We start from the raw sequence: 22,942 nt of genomic DNA on the forward strand, positions 1-22,942 counted from the left end.
GGAATTTATCCTACATATATTTTACACATATTGAGATTTATCCTATATTTATCCTACACATATCATTCACGTAAATTATGTTTGTTTTGAAAGGGTATATCTTGAAAATCGATTACTAGTTTAATTCAATTAGCTAGTTTATTGGGATAAAATAAGTTAATCAATTATGTAAATCTATCCATATACTATTACAGTAACATTAAATACAAATATTAAATGGAGCATTCTTATTGGTTTAAACTTATTCTTTCTATTTGTATAAATAATTTTCTTTTCATTTGATCCCTCCACTGTAAAAGATCTTTTGAGAAGAAAATTAGAATGAGAATAGAAAGAACAAAAAGTATAATTGTAATTTTTTCTTTACATATCAAAACCGATACTATTCGGACTGTCTTATCACTTGTTGTCACAAACAAGGGGTCTATGTGGCAGTTGGATGTCCAGAACGCTTTTCTATATGGTGATATTCAAGAGACAGTTTATATGAGGCAACCTCCTGGTATTGTTAATCCCGCCAGGGCAGGTCATGCTTATTACACAAGTCTTTATATGGGCTCAAACAAGCCCTGCTTGCCTGGTTTACAAAACTATCCATGGCTCTACATCAACTAGGTTTTTACGGTTCCAAGATTGACTTATCTCTATTCATTCTCAACTTTTGTGGAACACTCGTCTATTTTCTTATGTATGTAGATAATATTATTGTTGGTACACAATGTCTATCACCTACGTCATCAGTCTAGGTCGTGTCAAGTAACTTGTAATAGGGGTGTAAAGTGTAAAAGTTTAAGTTTATGTTTGTTTGTACCATTTCGTACGAAATGGATATGTAATGTCCATATCGCACGAAATGGACTTTGCCATTTCGTGCGAAATGGAACTTGTCATTTCGTGCGGAATGGATGCCCTATATATATGGGTGTTGGGTTTTCCATTTGTAACGGTTCGATGAAAGTTGTCACGAAGTGCAGTAAAATTCTCTGCGTGTATTAACGTCTAAAATCAATGGAAAACCAGTTTAAAGTGTATTTCTCTGCTTCTACTCACATTCTAACACCGATTCTCAGTTACTAGACTGTTTCCGCCTCTCTAGTGACCTAGATTTGACTCAGACCGACTCATTTAGGTCGAATATCGACCCTACAAGTGGTATCAGAGCTCAGGATGAGTCAAATCGGCTGAATTAGTGCTTTGAATGGTTTAGAACTCTCTACTTCTACTCATTCTTAGATTTTTGAACGATTCCACGGACAAAATGGACTGAGATTTGGATATAACGTGTAAAACACCATTTTAATCAATCCTTCAAAGTTTCAGACCTTAATTCGGACTAAAATTTATTAAAAAGTGCCAAAAACATCATTTCGTGTGAAAATTTATCATTTCGTACGAAAATTGTGTCCATTCCGTACGAAATGAACCATTTCGTGTGAAGTTTTACATTTTGCTTTAAAAATTTGTACATTTCGTACGAATCGGACCATTTCGCTTGAAAATCCGAATTGTCTGATCATTTCGCACGAATTGGAACTTTGTTACTCATTTTTCATGAAATGGCATTCCAATTCGTTTGAAATTATCATTTCGCTTGAAAGATCATTTCGTTTGAATTCATTCTGTTTGAAATCAGTCCATTTCATTTGAAGATTCATTCTGTTTGAAAATCCAAACCGTGTGGAAGCCATTTCGTTTGAAAAGTGAATTTTTCAAAAACTTAGAAAATTTTTCGAAACTGTTTTCATAGTTTAAAATGGATAACCAAGAATTTTATAACATGTTTTCTGGAGGGGGAATGACAGCAGTTCAAACTCCAGCAAGTATTGTGCAGAACGTAAACATGGAAAACGAGCTTGGTACAATGCCAAAGCCACCAAAATTAATGAACATTGACGAATATTCAGGGTGGTCAGAGAGGTATAAAACCTGGGTACAGGCAAATCATTTTGAGTGTTGGATGAAAACTGAGTCAAAGTATGTACCTCCAACGAATGGAGCGGCTATTGAGAAAACACTTCATCAGTTAACTCGGCCTGAACATGATAGTTTTAAAGCCGAGAAGAAAATGATGAGTATCTTGCAACAAGCAATCAAAGAATATATTTTGGTTTTGCTACAAAACCAAAGTGACTCGCAGTCTATCTGGAATTCACTAAAAGTCAAGTTTCTTGGAAGTGTTTCGATGATAAAGAGCCAGACGGCATTGCTGAAAAAGGAATTTGATATTTTTACTGCTATCAAGGGTGAGTCAACAAAAGAGTTGATCGAGAGATATTGTCATTTGGTTGTAGAAATGAAGCGTTTGAGCATTACCAAAACAGATGAAGAATGGGTTGACAAGTTGGCAGATGCTTTACTGCATGATGAATGGGGCACATATTTGTTGGTTTTGAAAAATAACTTGGAATATGTTGGATTCAATCTAAGCACGTTCATTGAGAAAATTGAATCACATAAGCTTGAACTTAAAAAGATCAGAAAAATGAAATATGCTAATGTACAACAAGATGTTCTATTGTACTACAAAGGAAGCTCTTCTGCAACATCTAACCCAAGTCCAAAAATTCAGACAGCATTTAGTGCTGAGCCTACATCTGGAGTTTCTCAAAGCACACCAAACAACAACTATTCACCATTCACAAGTTATGAACTAAATCCTAAGGATCAAGAACAAGTGTCTCCTCAAAGTTCATTAAGTTCAAATAATCAGAGTTACGTTTCTGGGATACAGTGCAATATTGCTGTAAACATCAAAAATGGTCAAGATTTTACAGAAGCAGCTGCAAAGCAACATATCGCACTATTAGCTTCCGTTCTTGAATCATATGAGAGTCTAGTTGCTGGAAGGATCGGTAATCCAGACATGACAAAGGAGGATTACGAACAAATTGATCCTGAAGAATTAGAACTTATTGATATCAAATGGGGAATGGCGAGCTTAGTGAGGAGAGCATAAAGGTTCATGGAAATAACCGGACGAAACAGTCTCTCAGGACCTGATTGTAAGCTTGGATTTGACAAAGCGAAAGTTATGTGTTTCAATTGCAAAGAAAAAGGGCATTTCAAACGCGAGTGTCCAAACAGGGAAGTAAACAATCATCAGAATCTGTTCACAAATGACTACTACCGACAAGCAATCTATCACAAAAATAGTCAACAACCATTTAATCCAAGACCTCAAATTGAAAACAAACCAGAAAAGGCTCTTTTGGTAAATCAGGATGATGAGAAGATTGCGGAAGGGTTTAGTTGGGATAAATATATTCCTGGTGAGGGTCTTGCTATGATGGCAGAAATTTGTAACACCCCAAAAACGGGTTTGGTAATTTAAACCCGGTTAATATAAAGGAACGGGTACAATACCGTTAGGGGTAAAAGTGAACCCGTAAATGAATATTAACTAGGAATAATTAACCTAGTTGAATATTAGTATCGTTGGTATTAAACGAGGGGTTGTAGCCTTATTTAATTAAAACGAAACATGGGGACCAAAGTGAACAACTTGAAAGTTGTTTTCTTAAAATGTCTAAGTGTTTTATATAATTAGATAAGTTTAAAAGTATCAAGAAAGTTTATAAAACTTGGAAAAGGGTTATTAGGTGACAACAATAGATAGCATGGGGGTTGAATGTGTAAGATTGATAAATAACATAATAAAATTAAAAACCCAGTAGTTGGGTGCGTGGTGGGTATCGCGACCAGGAGGGGGAAAGAAAGGGTGAAACCCTACTTGTTCAATCAAGGTCAAAATTCAGCAAATTAATGGTGGTTCTTGTCACAAATCGAATGCATGAGACTGGATACAACTTAATCTAAGTATATTGATCATAAGGTAAGTTGCAATTTATGATTTGATGATCTTGTATGAAGTGGTTTAGGTTTAATCCGTGAAATTGTGTAAAATTAATCATGTATATGTGTTAGAATCACCGTGTAGAACATGAACTATGTAAGATTCTAAGCAATTTGATGTTTTGGGATAAAACCCACTTGTGCTAGTAAGAATGGTGAGATGAATGAATTACCATGTTCAATTCTTGTATAATTTTGATGTATGGCGTGCTATATGATCGATTCTTACTAGTTAGATTGAGTAGGATTTGAAAGAAATATGATGTAGTGTTATTGTTGAGGATTGGAAACAAGTGGTAGAATATGAGCATGAAATACTTGTACATTGTGCCTTTTTGTTGTACGCCCACAAAGTGTTTGATAAAATGCCTACACGCAACTTGAATTGATTCAAGTTTGTGTTAAAAAGTTAGTAAATTCGTCATTTTGACAGCCCTATATAGCCATCTTGTAAAGGTCGTATCTCATTCGTTATTAGGAATTAGACAACGAGCCTTATATCGTTAGAAAGCTTGTTTCGCATGTTACAATTCTTATTTGGTCACAAGATGCTGGTTACGAGATTTAGTGGGTCAAAACAGCATGAAAAGTTAGTAAATTCGTCATTTTGACAGCCCTAGATAGCCATCTTGTAAAGGCCGTATCTCATTCGTTATTAGGAATTAGACAACGAGCCTTATATCGTTGGAAAGCTTGTTTCGCGTGTTACAATTCTTATTTGGTCACAAGATGCTGGTTAGGAGATTTAGTGGGTCAAAACAGCATGAAAAGTTAGTAAATTCGTCATTTTGACAGCCCTAGATAGCCATCTTGTAAAGGTCGTATCTCATTCGTTATTAGGAATTAGACAACGAGCCTTATATCGTTGGAAAGCTTGTTTCGCATATTACAATTCTTATTTGAAAGTCGAAGTCGGATTAGGTGATTAAAAAGGGGGAAAATGACCCCGAACAGCTGCTGCGTGAAAAAAAAATGCGGCAATGAAAATAATGTGTTTTGTGAACTTAAAACATATGATTTTCTAGTCACCAATTTACTAAACACTAAATATTGCTTCGGGTGAATGTTACAGTTGTTAAGGTGTGTTTAAAGCGTTACTATGTGTAAAATTGGCGTTAATGTACAGCATGGTTAGCCTCTCGGATATGATTGTAATAGTAGAGAAGTCAGGCGTATTGTAGTAGATAATCTATGTGTCGCGTATGATGATAATTGAGTTGCTTGAATAAGGAACAAGGTGACTTTTAGTCTATATGCCTTATGTATGTGGTATTTGGTTAATAAAAAGTCAAGTAATGTATTAATGGAAAGAAACGAATGTAGTATGAATGAGCAGGTGTGCTAACCATAATGTAATTGTGATGACATGAGAGAATAGGAATCACATTAGCAAGGACTCGAAAACGGAAGGTTAACGGGTCAAGCAGAGGCGAGGAAACAAGCGTGAACACTAACGCTCGAGGTAAGTGACTTTCGATCCACTTCTTAGTGTACATATAGAGTTTTCTTGTTATGGTTGAATGGGATGATTGATGTATATAAAATGGCCGACAAGTAGGTATGTATGAATGCATTTAGGAAAATTACGTAAGTACATGCACGTGTGAGCTAAGGTATGCACGGGTGTAGTTATGATTCATTTTATGAATGTATGTAAGTATGGAGTTATGTATGCATGTATGTATATATGTAGGTATTGGTGTATGTATGTACGTAAGTAGTTATGTATGAGCATGAGCATTATGTATTTGAATATGAAAGTACATACGTGTGTAGGTACGAACGTATATATATATGTGGATGCAAGTAAGTATGTATGTATGTATGTGAGTAGGTATGTGTGTATGTAGTTATGTATGTATGTATGTAAATACATATGCGAAGATGTAATCATGTATGTATGTAATTAGATGCGTGGGTATGCAAGTAAAGGTATGTATGTATGTAGATGTGTATTATGCGTATGCGAAGATACGTAGGTATATATGAATGTATGTAGAGAAGTAGTAATGCATGCGCGAATGTAGATATGGGGTTGGTATAGAAGAAGGTACGTATGAGTAAATGCAGGTATGTAGAAATATAGGAGGACATGTACGTATGTAGACGCATATGTATACATGTAAACATGTACATGTGCATGATTTAGATACGTAGAATTTTAACGTTACTAATTATGCGTTTGAGGTTGGTATGTGATGCAGGAACAAGTACACCGGATTCTTACGAAACTTAAACCCAACCCGGAATAAGAGGATGAGAAAGAATAATTGGATGAATTAATGTTAAATTGACGAACGTTATTCAGTCTTTAATTACATGAGATTAATGTTATATGATGTTGCCTTTGACTAATAGTTAAGTTGTATGTGATGCCCACAGGTGTTACACGGACTTCTTCTGCTGCTATGGAAGTGAAGCGGACGTAGATCGAGTCAAGAGCAAGGATTGTACGGATAGATTGGTCACATAGTTGAAGTATATAACGTTTGGAAATCTAAATTTTAGTATGAATGTTGTAAAATTCTTTTATAGTACGTTTAACATTTTTAGGATTTGGATCCTTCGTGAAAGAAATGTTGTTAATACGGAAGAAAATTTTAAAGCTCTTTTTCCGCTGCGTTATTTTTAAGGTTAAATGTGTTAGGGTGTAACAAAATTGTTGAAGAGTCAGAATGTGTTATTGAAGCTAAGGAAGTCGGTGAAGTGATGAGTGAAGAGAGTTTGGCAGAGCTTGAAGAAGCAGCAGCAGAAGTTTATTATTATCAATCAGAACAGGTGGTTATTGCTAATTCTTTTAAATCTATAATGCCTCCTAACATGTTTGATTCTTTTGCAGGATTATTCAGTGAGCCAACTACAGGTTTTTGTCCACAATATGACGTCGAAAAAGCTCCGGTTGAAGAAACCATAGATGTTTCCAAAGAAATGAATGAAGAAACTATGAAAGAGATAGCTGACAAGGCGCTGATGGTCAAGCTGAAAGAGGTAGACAAAACTCAAGAGTCAGTGTCTGTCGAAACGGAGTCTGTCAAAACAGAATCAATCGAAAAGGAGTCGGTTGAAAAGGAGTCCGAGTTCAAATCAGAAAATCTGGATATCAAATCAGGAGAAAAATCATAGTCTGAGTCTGACAGGTTTGGTAAACCAGAAATGAAAACTGATAAAGAAGAAAAGGTTTTTGAAAAGATTGATCAAATTCCTGAAACACCATGCGAAAACTATTTAAAACCCTGCATGGATGGTCTTGAAAAAGACAAACAGTTTCAAGAATTGAAGAAATATACTGACAACGTAAAATTTGATCTTAATGATGTGAAAGAAGCTTATGACACTTTATCACGTTCAATCAAAATGATTCAAAAGGAAAGTATAGAAAATGATAAAGCTACTAAGTTGTTCAAAGAAACTGTCATGGAAAAGCAAATGGAGACTAACATTCATCTAGACACAATCGCATCTTTGAAAAAGGAACTTGAATTGATGCGTACTGAAAAAGAAAGAGTTGATAAGAAATTGATTAGTTATAGTGCTTCATCTTATGTGATTGATCAAATTGTTCCTCAACTACCTGATGCTAAACCTGCTTTTAACAATGTTCCACCCCCAATGTGGAATCATTATACACAGAAATATCCAGATGGGGTGGAAGCAGCTTTGAATCTCAAGTTGAGAACTGTAGAGAATGAGTTACCGGAAAACATTGATGTTACATTCTCTCCATCTGACACTGACAACAAGTCACAAGTGATTAAAACTGTTGGTGACAAAGTGTTGGATGAAGAAAGTGATAACTCTGATTTCAGTACGGTTAAAACTCATCTGGAGAATTCCAATTCTGATTCTGAAGATGATGGAAATTTTCTAGACAAATTCATACCAAAATCAGATAAAGTTGTGAATGACGATTCGATCATTGTGGCTTACACGATGACTGGAACTGACAAACTCTATACTGATTTTGAGTATCCAATTCAGAATGCAAATTTGGAAAATGTTGAAAAGGTGTTCAAACTTGTGGAAATTGATATTTCGGAAGTTAATAACAACGCATTTCTATCAAAACCGAAAAAATCCTTTGCGAAACAACAACCAAACAACCCGGGAAAGAAATAATGGGTGGGTAATAATGGTCATAACAAAAAACATAGTAACAATTTCAAAAAGAAAGATGTCGGTTTTGAGAAGAAAATCGCTAAAAATGAGGTTAAACCAAAAGAAAAGTTGAGTGAGGTATTTGTTTCGGGAAAAAACACAGTTGCGGAAAAAGATAATATCTTTAGCCAAAAAGCAGTTGACGATTTCAATGTAGCCAAAAAGTTGAAAGATGAGACCAACAGATCCACTTTTGTCGAATATGACAAAAGAATTTGTTATCGCTGCAATGAAATTGGTCACAAGGCAAAACAGTGTGTTAAGAGGATTGAAAAACCAGTTTTTCAGAAACCCAAACCTAGAACTTCAAATGATGTTTAAAAAACCGATGATTTCCCCCGTGTGTATTCTGAAACGCGGTGAATCTTTGAAGTCCAAGGACAAGCCAAAATCAACCTTTGAGCTTGGTGAATCTTCGAAAATTCAAAAGACTTCAAAGGTTTATCCCAAAACTAAAACTTTTCAAAACCAATCATGGGTGGAAAAACCTAAACAATCGTTTGAAGAAAAGAAAATGGAAAAAGTCTTAAAATCTGAATCAAAAGTTTTTGCAACCGATGTTGAAGAACTTGAATTTGAATTGGACAAATTGATTGAGGAATTCCCACCAATCAAGGAGGGAGATCTAAAATCAAAGTCAAATCCTATTGTTCCAAACGTTGTCTTCAACATTCCAAAAGTTGATGTAGCTTATGATCTTGTATTTGGTAGTGTTCCAAATGTGAAGAAATCTTGGGCATCATTGTTTGAGTAAATGTCTTTGATGTGTGCAGGGGCTTCCGAGGTCGATCATCTCCAAGTGGATCATGGATAGCGGTGCCTTGAGGCATATGACTGGGATGTAAGCACTACTCTATGATGTTGAATCAATGAATGGAGGATATGTTGGCTTTGCGGGAACTCAGGGAGGAAGAATCATTGGTGAAGGAATTCTTACCAACGGAGTTGTAACGTTTGATAAAGTAAACTATATAGTTGAACTTGAAAACAACCTGTTGAGCATATCGCAGATTTGTGACAAGTCGTTCACAGTTCATTTTATAAAAAATGAGTGTTTGATCATTAAACCAGGTTTTAAAATTCCAGAAGATATGGTGTTGATGCGCGCTCCTCGTGAAAACGATTTGTATGTCCTAGACATGAGCGTCGCAACAACAACAGACAAAAAGAAACTATGTTTTGTAACTAAAACAAAAGCAACTGAAAAAGAATCAAGAATGTGGCATCGTAAGATGGGACACATTCATGTGAGAAAAATGAATTTCTTAGTTCACAATGATCTTGTTGAAGGTGTTAATTTGAAAATTTTCCATCTGAATGATGATTGTGTAGAATGTAAAAAGGGTAAGCAAACGAAGAAGTCACACCCAAAGAAGCTCTTGAACTCCATCAAACTACCGCTAGAAAGACTCCATATGGATCTTTTTGGACCGGTAAATGTGAAGAGCGTAAGTGGAGATCTGTATTGTCTAGTGGTCACCGACGACTTTACAAGATTTTCATGGGTAATGTGTATTGAAAGAAAAGATGAAACGTTTGATTCGTTGATGATTTTATTCAAAAAGATGGAGACGTTGTACAAATTGCCAATCAGAAGAATTCGAAGCGACAACGGAACAGAGTTTAAAAACAACCGTATGCTCGAATTTTTCAATGACAAAGGCATTCTTCATGAATTCAGCGCACCGTATACTCCACAACAAAATGAAGCTCGAACTATGCTAGCCGATTCCAAATTGCCGATATTCTTTTAGAGTGAAGCAGTTGCTGCAGCACGTTACACGTTAAATCGTGTTCTTACAGTAAAGAAGTACAAGAAAACCTGCTTCGAATTACTTCATCCCTATAAACCAAATCTGAAATTCTTAGAACCGTTTGGATCACCTTGCACATTTATTGATCCAGATGGTAAATTTGGTGCAAAAGTTAACGAAGGTTTTTTTGTAGGTTATGCGAGTCCACTGAAGAGAGTATTTGTTCCATGCTTGGGGAATATTAAACAGGTTCAGCATGTTGATTGTCAGAAGTTTACTGCTTCGGAACAACTTCCGGAAACAGATTGTTGTTTGACTATGACAAGCTTTGGGAGTCATTCCAATTGCCGACTGAGCCAAGTGAGGAGGAACTAGCATTATTATACCAACATCAGCCATCTATGTCACAAGAACAAGTGCCAAGACCGCTGGTAGTTTCTCAGCCCACCGTGGGTGCAAATGATCACAAGGCCGGTCCAAGTGGAATTGTACACGAACCCCCAGAAGAACCAGCTCCAATATTTGATCATTCTGACGACTCAGAAACGGAAGCCGGTCCGATTTTTGACGAGGAACCAAATATTGCATCTTCAGAAGCTGTTGATCACACGGGTGATCAAGACATTACAAATTTGCAATCGGAAGTGAGCATACCTGACACAGCCATGCTGAGACCTTTGTCGTATCATCCTTCAGAACAAATCATTGGAGACCTTCACAGTGGCGTGAAAACGCGTGATCAAATCAACAAAGCCCTTACATGTTTTTATTCTTCTGTAGCTCCTTTACAGGAAGAATTTTCATTGAAATGTTTCATCTCGCAGGTAGAACCGAGAACATATAAAGAAGCATTGACCGAGGAAAGCTGGGTAAATGCTATGCAGGAGGAGTTACTGCAATTTGAGAAACTTGGAGTGTGGAGGTTGGTGGATCTCCCGGAAGATCAAAAGCTGATCAAGACCAAGTGGGTCTTCAAGTGTAAGCGGGATGATAGAGGGGTTATTGTGAGAAACAAAGCACGTTTGGTAGTCCAAGGTTTTAGTCAGCAAGAAGGCATCAACTTTACAGAAGTGTATGCACCTGTTGCTCGACTCGAGGCAATTAGAATCTTCCTGGCATTCGCGTCTTGGAAAGGATTCAAGGTCTACCAATTAGATGTTAAATCTGCATTCCTTTACGGAAAGATCAAAGAAGAAGTGTACGTCGGACAACCACCGGGGTTTACCGATCCAGTGCACAAAGACAAAGTCTATCTACTTAACAAAGCGCTTTACGGACTACACCAGGCCCCGAGAGCCTGGTACGAGATGCTTTCCCAACATCTGCTGGCCAACGGGTTCACTAGAGGGACAGTCGATAGCACTTTGTTTACAAAAGAGGTTGCAGGACATCTACTCATCGTGCAGATTTACGTGGATGACATAATCTTCGGATCGACGAACGACGAATTGTGCAAAGAGTTCCAGAAGGTTATGAAGAAAAAGTTTGAAATGAGTTCGATGGGGGAGATGAAGTTCTTCCTATGGCTGCAGGTTGAGTAAATGTTCGAAGGAATCTTCATACACCAGACAAAATATGTGAATGATGTGTTGGACAAATTCAACATGTATGAATCAACTCCAACATCAACCCCCTGGCTCAAAATCATGGGATATGTCCGGATGAAAGCGGTGAAAAGGTGGATGAGACGCACTATCGGTTGATCATTGGATCATTAATGTATCTGACTGCGTCAAGACCGGACATCATGTATCCAACTTGCCTATGCGCTCGATATCAGTCTAGCCCGAGACAGTCACACATGACGATTGTGAAGAGAATTTTACGGTATCTTAAAGGCTGCCCAAGCACCGGCTTGTGGTATCCTAAATCTGGTGACTTTTCTCTTACAGGTTATGCAGACTCTGACTTTGGGAGCTGTAAATTGAATGCAAAATCCACAACTGCTAGCAGCCAGTTCTTTGGAACTTGACTAGTCACCTGGCAGTGCAAGAAACAAACCACAGTCGTTCTCTCGACGTGTGAGGCTGAATACGTTTCGGCCTCCAGCTGTTGCTCACAGATCCTTTGGATCCAACAGCAAATGAGGGACTTTGGTTTGCAGTTCTTAGACACGTCAATCTATGTGGACAATGAGGCTGCAATAAACATAACTAAAAATCCGGTGCATCACTCTAAAACGAAACATATTGAAATTCGACATCATTTCATCCGTGATTGCTACGAGAAGAAATTGATTCGAATTGAACATATACACACCGATGATCAGAGAGCTGATTTTTACACAAAATCCTTTGATAGAACAAGATTTAACTATCTTTTAAAATTGAATGGGTTGAAAAATTTGTTTTCTGGGAGGGTAATAGAGTGTGAAGCCGAGGAGGACGGCGATCAGAAGTGATCTACGTTATGTTGTCAAGTTTCTGTACAGTTTATTTTCTGCTTTTGATAAAACCAAAAACACAAAAATATGTTTTTGATTTTAGGGGGAGAAAGTTTACAGAAAATACAAAAACATGATAAAATTTCAAAATCCAAAAACAATAGAAAAATGAAAAAGAGTTTGTGTAAAAAGGGGAAATGATAGTACATCAGCTACACAGTTGCAGTACGCTAAAGAAATGTATAGTTTAATTGTGTTAAGCAGTTTCGCTGATGATGTGCCGATAGGTTTTTACACATTTAGTAAGTTTGTTTGGGATATAAACCTAAATCATTTCTTGCTTATTACGTGGGGAACATCTCTCGGATATATAGGTAACCCCTGAAATCCTGTTTGAAAGACTCTATTTCTGACATACTAGGTCTTTGTACGTGATGATATCTGGAGTATTATACCAGGACTTCTAATTTTGCAGAAGCAATAGCCTAGTCCTCGTATAATACTCTGCACTGCTTTATTCATAAAGCCTCCGCTCAGTATAAAAAATGATGAAACATTGAAAAATGCTAATCATGTGCTGTTGAAAAGAAGATCCCCAAAGGGGACCCACCTAAAGTCGAGCCATCATCTCTCTGATTGAACAGAAGTTCTAGCCTGAGCACTCATGGCCTCGCATTCACCCATTACAAATATCATTAGTGTGCACTCACCTGTAAGACTGAATATAGTGGTCTGGATACGGGAGTATATTCTGAGGTGGTACACGCGTATAAGTTAAGCCTTTAAAACACTAATTTCATATCCTGAACAGATTGAAGTTTGTGTGAAAATTTAAATTGGATCAGTATATCGGCAATCACTGTGAATTGTTTAATGCTTAGTATAAAATCAAAGCTTAACGGTACTTGTAACTTGTTAGAAGCTGATATGATCCCCTAACACGCTCACCAAAAATATGTGTGTACAGTTTATTGTTTATCAAAATCCAAAAAGATTTCCTGTTTGTTTAGCAAAATATTATAAAATTCAAAAAGATTTGTTTTTCATCTTATTTTCGACAACGGACATTGGGGATCTGATGATTAAAGTCTTACAATGCTAAACAAGTTGGATCATGAGGGTTGGATAAGCAAAAGTTTGTGAAAAGAGTTGGTAATTTCTTGAAATGTTTAAAAGTTCATGAACTTAAAGCTGTTTCAGAATGTCAGCAAGATCTGAAATTGGTCAGCCAAGGTCATTAACTTGGACTTGGCAGGTTAAACAGTTGACCAGGGTCATTAATTTGGACTTGGTAAACTGTGTGTGTGGTAAAAAGTTAAAAATAATCAAAAAGATAAAAATTTGAAAATTTTTGAAAAAAAGGAAATTTCATACGAAATGACCATTTCGCACAAAATGGCCATATCGTTTCAAATGCTCATTTCGTACGAAATGCACATGTCTATATAAAGGGGTGCCATATCGCTTGAAACATCAGTTTCTCCATTCCGCATCAAACGCACAACCTTCAAACGATTTGAGGCGATTCATTGAATCTTGTTGATTTATTGATCGTAATCTGTTTATAAGTTGGTTGGTACAACTTATAACATGGGAAAGGTGAGATCTGATGTTGATTTGAACCAGAAGTCTTGAATCGATTGTACTTCGATGAACAGAACATGAATCTTAGATCTAGGGTTGTTAAATGGTCTAAAATGAACAAAAATCACTTCAGTGAGATCAGAATGTGTTGTAGATCAGTTCTAGGGCTTCAATTTGAACTAGATATCTTGATTTCGTATGAACTCGGTAGAACTGGATGTTTGAACTTAGATTCAGGGTTTGTATGTGGTCAAAAATGAATAAAAAACACATCCATGTGATCGGAATTCATTATAGAACAAACCTAGAGTTTCAATTTCATCATCAAAATAGGTTGTAAACATTTGTAAAATCATGTCTGTTCAAACGAAATGGAAACTTGATTTGAAATGAAATGACACTTGTCACACCCCAAAAATACCACCTAGGGAGTGTCCCTGTTAGGCGTGTGACGAACTGACAATGAGCCACTAATTACATTGAACCCACAAGTATCAAAACAAAACTCTCCATTTAATTATAAAATTCCAACATGAGTTTATACGAAAAACCAATGTGTTCAACGAAAGCGTTACCAAAACCATAAATTAAATATTCTCAAAACAATTGCATGAAACCAATATTCCAATAAGTGTATCCAATCAGCACGACCCATGACAATTCAAACCGCTCCAAACAGCAAGTTCCACATCCAAGAAATCTAACGACCTGCGAGCATGCAACAAGTGTATCAGACAAAGCTGGCGAGTTCAAAGTTTATGAAAACTTTTGTTACCAAGTGTTTAAAACAGTTCATTAACATAAGCAAGTAATATTGATAATATCTCGATACTGAACAAGACGGCCCCTGATGTATGTTTTGCCCTTTCCCCAGTGCTCCTATCAAAGCACTGGGCCCGACTGGGTCATTAGTTCACACCCTCCCTCTCTCAGGAACGGGGTGAGGGTGCCAAACCTAAGTAGCGCTACCAACTAATACCCGTTACCTCCTCGATAACAATGAATGGGACTTAAAAATGATAGAATGAGAATATTATCCAATATATACCCGTTTTTACCCAAAAGACTTATCCCTTCCCGGGATACCCACTGACTGTCCCAACCACCGGGACACATGCTCAAAGTAGTGAACTCACCTTAGTGTACTCGGCAGTATATTTCTCTCGTTTTACTAATCAAGCCGACCACGCCCTATATTAAATTCCGTTTAACATTAGGCTCGTTATCCAAGTATGATCATTTTCACAATTATATAACACATAGCAGTTCCAAGTCGGGTGTTACCACTACTTATTTAAATGTTGTCAACCTAGCACATGAGTCATTAAACACATCAAACAAATCATATTTTACAAGTAGTACCGAGATAGTTCCATACATTTTGTCACAGCCTACTAAACTATACATGCATCATATATTAATTTGCTTGCCTAAAACATGATTCAGTAACAATATATGTACACTATGTGCTACTCGGTCAAGCTAACCTTGACCATGCAGTCCACTAGTAATTGACATAGCATTATCAACACATAACACAGTTTGCATGCGAGTATATATATATATACACACCCAGTTTGGGATCTTGCCCAATCTGAATTTCATAACAGTCGTGCGGCCCAGCCCAGTGAGCGGCTCAACATTTCACAAACCAGCCCCCCCCCTCCCTTGGTTGCGTCCTAAATGTCACAAGGGGTATGGGCCGATCAGTTGGGCCTGCCCCGGTTCCCCAAACAGAATCCGATCCAATATGTACTAATGGCTACAACACCCCCATGTGATCATCCATCCCACTTGAAACCCAATTCAGCAACCCAACCATTAATATATTGAAATTATTTATAATCCATATAATGGATTGCATGTGCATACACCAAATAAATCATTCTGACAATTCACATGTAGGCATAATCGGTCCAATCAACCAGTAACCAATCATTACTACACAAACATGAAATGAATAAATGAGGGTTACCAACCAAACACATGTTATTCGGCCCACATCAGATTAACCCACATATATGAGTTGCAAACATGCTAAGCTATTAATAATCACATGTTAACTAACAATTATCATGCAACTTGGAACACCATGGCCGACAACATTATCATACCAACTAAAATGTTAGCTACTTGAATGGACAAAGACAATCTGATTGGGTCACTATTTGTATGGATCAGTCACTATTTACATAATTCAATTACCCAAATCATGACTGCACATGATACCACCCTACATTTACATACAAACTACAAGATATAATTTACTATTCAATTATCATCCTACTCAAATCACATGGCTACCCCATAGTACTGGTCACACATAATGCTGATGTCAAGCAGTAATCACCATCATGTATTCGATTCAAATATAACAATACCTAGACTACCATACTATCCTATTCAATCAAACAATTGTTTAAACATGTAAAGTCAATATTATCACATCATGTATTAGCATACCAATCGCATGTAATTAGTCTAAATTGAAATCCGTAACATTATACTAACCGATGATGCTGTTGTGTGTGTGCTAGTGCAAATAAGGAGGGATATTCCTTCGAGAGTTGTTGCCGTCGCTATTCTTAGAGGAGAAGTTGTTTCTTAGGGTTTTCAAAAGTCAAACTAGATGCACAACATGTATTTACGTATACATATCAAAAGAAGGGAATGGGCCAAACCGGTTGGGCTTGAGTGGAAAGACTGGGCCGAGAGTTGAGGTCTTAGGTCTAATATGCGACTAACAGATTATAAGTGTCTTGGGCCGTAAATCTCATCACTGTATGAATCAAGTGTTTAACGCGTTTATCATTAACAAATTTGTAACGTAATCCCACTAGCAACAATTACCTTTTTTTTAAGATGCCAAGAATATGTAGATGCAAAACAAAAGAGTCGTGGAATGGGATAATGCTAACCTCGAGAATTCGGGTTGTCACACCATCCCCAACTTGAAGGAAATTTCGTCCCGAAATTTGACAAGTAGGTACGAAAGAGTGAAGTGGCAAATCAAGATTGTTGCGGATTTTCCTCAGGTGTGACATCATCCCCAACTTGAAGAGGAATTTCGCCCCGAAATTTGCCAGCTTTACCAGATTTAGATTTGTCTTTAGGAAAAAGGTGTGGATACTTGAGCTCCATTTGATCCTCACGCTCCCATGTGAACTCCGGTCCGCGTCTTGAGTTCCAACGAACTCTAACAATCGGGATACGACTGTGTTTGCGCACCTTGACCTCTCGGTCCATGATCTCAATAGGCTCTTCAACAAACTGTAGCTTGTCATCGATCTTGAGCTCTTGAAATGGCACCACCAGTGTCTCATCAACCAGACACTTCTTTAACTGAGAAACGTGAAAGACATCGTGAATATTACCCAACTCAGCAGGTAACTCAAGCTTGTAAGCGACTTTACCGATTCGCTCCAGGATTTTAAACGGCCCAACGTAACACGGATTAAGCTTACCGCGTTTCCCAAAGCGTACAACGCCCTTCCACGGTGAAACTTTCAACATAACCCGATCATTAACTTCGAACTCCAAAGGCTTTCTACGCTGGTCGGCGTAGCTTTTCTGGCGATCCCGCGCTGCTGCCATACGATTCCTGATTCGAACAATATTTTGTGAAGTTTCAAGAATGAGCTCGGGACCTGTGAGTTGACTGTCACCCACTTCAGCCCAACAGAGAGGTGAACGGCATTTCCGCCCGTACAATGCTTCGAACGGAGCTGCCTGAATACTAGTGTGGTAACTGTTATTGTAGGAGAACTCGATCAACGGCAAGTGTTTCTCCCATCCTTTCCCAAAATCAATCACACATGCCCGAAGCATGTCTTCAAGTGTCTGAATGGTGCGCTCGCTTTGACCATCCGTCTGGGGGTGATAAGCGGTACTCATATCTAGTTGTGAACCAAACGATTTGTGCATTGACTGCCATAACTCAGAAGTGAAACGCGGATCTCGATCTGAGATGATAGAAGTTGGCACCCCATGTCTAGAAACCACCTGTTTAAGATATACTGCTGCCAACTGAGAAAATTTGTCTGTTTCCTTGATTGCCAGAAAATGCGCTGACTTTGTGAGTCGATCAACAATCACCCATATAGTATCGTTTCCAGCCTGAGTCCTCGGTAATCCTGTAATGAAATCCATAGCGATCTGTTCCCACTTCCATGTGGGTATCTCTGGCTGCTGAAGTAGACCCGAAGGCTTCTGATGCTCTGCTTTGACTCTAGCTCAAGTCAAGCATTTACTCACGTATGTGGCGATGAGAGCTTTCATATCCGGCCACCAATACAAAACTTTAAGATCCTGATACATCTTACCCGATCCCGGATGAATAGAATATCGTGACTTGTGCGCTTCATCCATCACAAGTTCTCTGAGATCACCAAACAGAGGAATCCATACTCTTTCCATAATATAATAGATGCCATCAGATCTCTGCTCAAGTTGCTTTTTCATACCTCGTAAACGCTCAGCTTCGATGTTTTCTTCCTTCAATGCCTCAGTCTGAGCCGTACGAATCTTATCAGGAAGGTTAGAATGAATAGTGAGCTGTAATGCGCGAACACGTTTAGGCTTCGACTCCTTTCGGCTAAGTGCATCAGCCACAACATTAGCTTTCCTGGGGTGATACTTGATGGCACACTCGTAATCGTTCAAAAGCTCTATCCAACGACTTTGCCGCATATTCAACTCCTTCTGGTCGAAGATATGCTAGAGACTCCTGTGATCGGTGTAAATAGTGCATTTGGTACCGTACAGATAATGCCTCCAGATCTTCAACGCGAAAATCACAGCCCCCAACTCCAAGTCGTGAGTCGTATAGTTCCTCTCGTGTACCTTCAGCTGACGAGAAGCATAAGCTATCACCTTCTCGCGTTGCATCAACACGCTACCGAGACCCTGAATCGAAGCATCACAATAAACCACAAAATCCCCGGTACCCTCTGGTAAAGATAGAATCGGCGCGCTACATAATTTTTGTTTCAAAAGTTGGAAAGCATCCTCCTGTCTCGCTCCCCAAGCGTAAACAACGTTCTTCTGTGTCAAGGAGGTAAGAGGTTGAGCAATCTTCGAGAAATCCTGAATAAACTGACGATAATACCCTGCAAGACCCAGGAATTGTCGCACCTCCGAAGGATTCTTTGGTGCCGCCCAATTCCTAATAGCATCGATCTTCGCAGGATCCACATGTATACCCATCTCGTTGATAATATGCCCAAGAAAGTGTACTTCCCGAATCCAGAAATCACACTTAGAAAACTTCACGTAAAGCTGCTCCTTCCTCAGGAGCTCCAAGATAAGACGTAAATGCCGCTCGTGGTCCTCCTGGCTCTTGGAGTAAATCAAGATGTCGTCGATGAAGACAATAACGAAGTCGTTAAGATACGGTTTGCACACGCAGTTCATGAGATCCATGAAGACCGCTGGTGCGTTGGTCAACTCAAACGGCATAACCAAAAACTCATAGTGGCCATACCGCGTCCGAAAAGCTATTTTGGGAACATCCTCCTCTCTAACCCGTACCTGATGATGACCCGACCTTAAGTCGATTTTAGAATAGAAACTTGACCCTTGCAGCTGGTCAAACAGATTGTCGATACGTGGCAAAGGATAACGGTTTTTGACCGTCACCTTGTTGAGCTCGCGATAATCTATACACATCCGAAAGGATCCATCCTTCTTCTTCACAAATAGTACAGGGGCTCCCCAAGGTGAAGAGCTAGGTCGGATAAAACCTCTATCCAACAGCTTTTGGAGTTGATTCGACAACTCCTGTAACTCTCCTGGCGCAAGACGATAAGGAGCACGAGCAATCGGGGCTGCTCCTGGCACGAGGTCGATCTGAAATTCTACCTGACGGTGTGGAGGTAAACCAGGGAGTTCTTCAGGAAACACATCAGGAAACTCACGAACTACTGGAAAATCCCCGATCTTCCTCTCATCAGACTGAGAATCAGTAACAAGGGCTAACATAGCAGGATAACCCTTACGCAGACACTTCTGAGCCTTCATTGCCAAAATAATGCTAACTGTGGCACCACTACAATGACCCTGAACCGATAAAGATTCTCCATTAGGGAGAGGAACACGCACGATTTTCTCCTTGCAGAGAATTTCCGCATGATGCTTGGAAAACCAGTCCATGCCAATAACCACATCGAAACTTCCAAGAGTAATAGGGAGTAGGTCAATGTCGAACACTTGACCCATGAGGTCGAGTTTGCACCCAACAAGTACGTGTGAAGCTTCAATAGTTTTACCATCAGCTATCTCAACTATGTGCTTAGTTAAAAGTGGTGTAGGACTCAACCCTAACTGACGACTGAATCCCATTGATACATAACTCCAATCGGCACCAAAGTCGAATAAAATAGAAGCAAATATACCATTTACCGGAAACGTACCAATCACTACGTTGCCGTCATTCCATGCCTCCCCAGCTCCAATAGTAAACCCGCGCCCACGCGCACCGTTTCCCCCATTGTTCCCATTGTTGTTCCCAGCATTGTTGTTATTCCCATTGTTATTACCACCTGCATTTTGATTCAGCTGAGGACAGTCTCGCTTGATGTGACCCTCAGCACCACATTGAAAACAACACTTACGAATACCCTGGTTCTGCTGAGGCTGCTGTCTACCTTGCTGCTGTGACGGCTGCGGCGGGTTCGAGAGTAGAACCCTACAATCTCTGGCCATGTGCCCCACTTTGTTGCACCTGTGACATACCCGAGCACACTGCCCCCGATGATGATAGTTGCACTTACTGCACTTCGGTAGTTTTCCCGCATAAGAACCCTGGCCTGAACTGTTACCCTGATTCTGATTCACTGAAGAAGACTAGCTAAAACTACGATTGTTGCCAGTATCTGCCCTTTTCTGTGACTGCACTGAATTGGACGCCTTGTCCACATCGCTCCACTTACGCTTGCTGTCAGTGGCGGGGGTAGTAGTTGTAGTAGCGACAGTAGTAGTAGCAGAAACACGTGGTGGCAACGAATTGCTCTCCACCTCTTGATCAACGATCTTGTGAGCCAAACGGACAATCTGAGTTAAGTTATTAAGGTTTGCCGCAGTAACCAAACCCTTCACCTGTGGAGGTAATCCCTTGATAAATAACTCAATTCTTCGAGGCATAGGTCGGGACAAATTCGGACACAAGTCAGCCAACTCATACGACCGCTTCACGTATGCTTCAATCTCGGATCCCACCATTTTCAGATCATAATACTCGTTTTCTAATTTCTGTATCTCATCAAGAGGACAGTATTCCTCCCTCATCAACTCCTTAAAGTCGTCCCACGTAGTGGCGTTCGCCGCCTCGATGCCCAACAGCTGAACCTGGGCATTCCACCATGTCAGGGCACCATCCTCGAGCGTGCCCGCAGCATACTTCACTCTGTCCCCAACCGGACAGTTACACATCGCGAATACGGACTCTGCCTTTTCGAACCAGCGCAAGAGTCCTACAGCCCCTTCAGTCCCACTGAAGGTCTGCGGCTTACAATCCATGAAGGTTTTGAACGTGCAAACAGGCGGATGGTGCGGATTCTGTTGCACCTGTTGACCTATTAGCGAAAGAACATAAAACAAACAGGTAAGACTCAAGCATGTGATGCAAGGATAAAGGGTGTTTGGTACACATCGTACCAGCCTGATAAGCCGCTAAGGCTTCAGCTACGCGAGTGTTAGTGAGATCGGTCAACTCAGCCTGAGTCATAGCAATATGGCCACGTCCACCACCGCGGCCTCCACCACGTCCACCATTACGTCCGCCACGTCCGCTCATGATTCTATATATAACAAAAGGAAAGACTCAACATGCAAGTACAAGTAGGAGGCAAGCATTACTATGATCTCCACAGATTTCTACGTTCTAGCATAACATCTACTGACATAGCGGAACCCTTTTCACACTTGTCAAGTTTCACTGGGACTCACATGCATCCCACATTATTATTATGTGTGCACCCACAATAATAATCCAATTTGCATGTTCATCTCAGCTCCACTCAGTTCGTGTTAGAAAGGTTCCCCGAATTCAAGCAATAAAGTAGGTGACACTACAACATAGACCATGAAAGTTCAAGGAAAGTTGCACTCTTAAAACACGTAACGTGGGTTGTCATCATATAAGTTCAAACTGTTGTGCCAAATGTGCATTCACATGTAATGTTATCTAGTGGCAAATACCAGAGATAATGTGCAATAGTAAACAAGAGACGAACCTTAAAGTCTAGAGCTGAGTGTCATGGTCGATTTCAGATCAGTTCGGTTATAGTCTGGTTTTATAAAAACGTTTTAAAACCAAGTTCACTATAACCAGTGGCTCTGATACCAAACTGTCAAACCCCAAAAATACCACCTAGGGAGTGTCCCTGTTAGGCGTGTGACAAACTGACAATGAGCCACTAATTACATTGAACCCACAAGTATCAAAAAAAAAAACTCTCCATTTAATTATAAAATTCCAACATGAGTTTATACGAAAAACCAGTGTGTTCAGCGGAAGCGTTACCAAAACCATAAATTAAATATTCTCAAAACAATTGCATGAAACCAATATTCCAATAAGTGTATCCAATCAGCACGACCCATGACCACTCAAACCGCTCCAAACAGCAAGTTCCACATCTAAGAAATCTAACGACCTGCGAGCATGCAACAAGTGTATCAGACAAAGCTGGCGAGTTCACAGTTTATGAAAACGTTTGTTACCAAGTGTTTAAAACAGTTCATTAACATAAGCAAGTAATATTGATAATATCTCGATACTGAACAAGACGGCTCCTGATGTATGTTTTGCCCTTTCCCCAGTGCTCCTATCAAAGCACTGGGCCCGACTGGGTCATTAGTTCACACCTGCCCTCTCTCAGGAACGGGGTGAGGGTGCCAAACCTAAGTAGCGCTACCAACTAATACCCGTTACCTCCTCGGTAACAACGAATGGGACTTAAAAATGATAAAATGAGAATATTATCCAATATATACCCGTTTTTACCCAAAAGACTTATCCCTTCCCGGGATACCCACTGACTGTCCCAACCACCGGGACGCATGCTCAAAGTAGTGAACTCACCTTAGTGTGCTCGGCAGTATATTTCTCTCGTTTTACTAATCAAGCCGACCACGCCCTATATTAAATTCCGTTTAACATTAGGCTCGTTATCCAAGTATGATCATTTTCACAATTATATAACACATAGCAGTT

The 22,942-nt window shown here is 39.3% G+C and overlaps 1 long non-coding RNA gene across 1 annotated transcript; it reads left to right on the forward strand.

Moving 5' to 3' along the window:
• Window positions 1-3,368: 3,368 nt before the first annotated feature.
• On the forward strand, window positions 3,369-5,315 carry LOC110877956. Its single transcript, XR_002557439.2, has 2 exons — window positions 3,369-3,832; window positions 5,226-5,315. It is a non-coding gene; the product is annotated as an uncharacterized LOC110877956 (long non-coding RNA).
• The last annotated feature ends 17,627 nt before the right edge of the window (window positions 5,316-22,942 follow it).

The sequence above is a fragment of the Helianthus annuus genome, chromosome 9 (genome assembly GCF_002127325.2).
Source record: "Helianthus annuus cultivar XRQ/B chromosome 9, HanXRQr2.0-SUNRISE, whole genome shotgun sequence".
In the NCBI taxonomy this organism is placed as follows: Eukaryota; Viridiplantae; Streptophyta; class Magnoliopsida; order Asterales; family Asteraceae; genus Helianthus; species Helianthus annuus.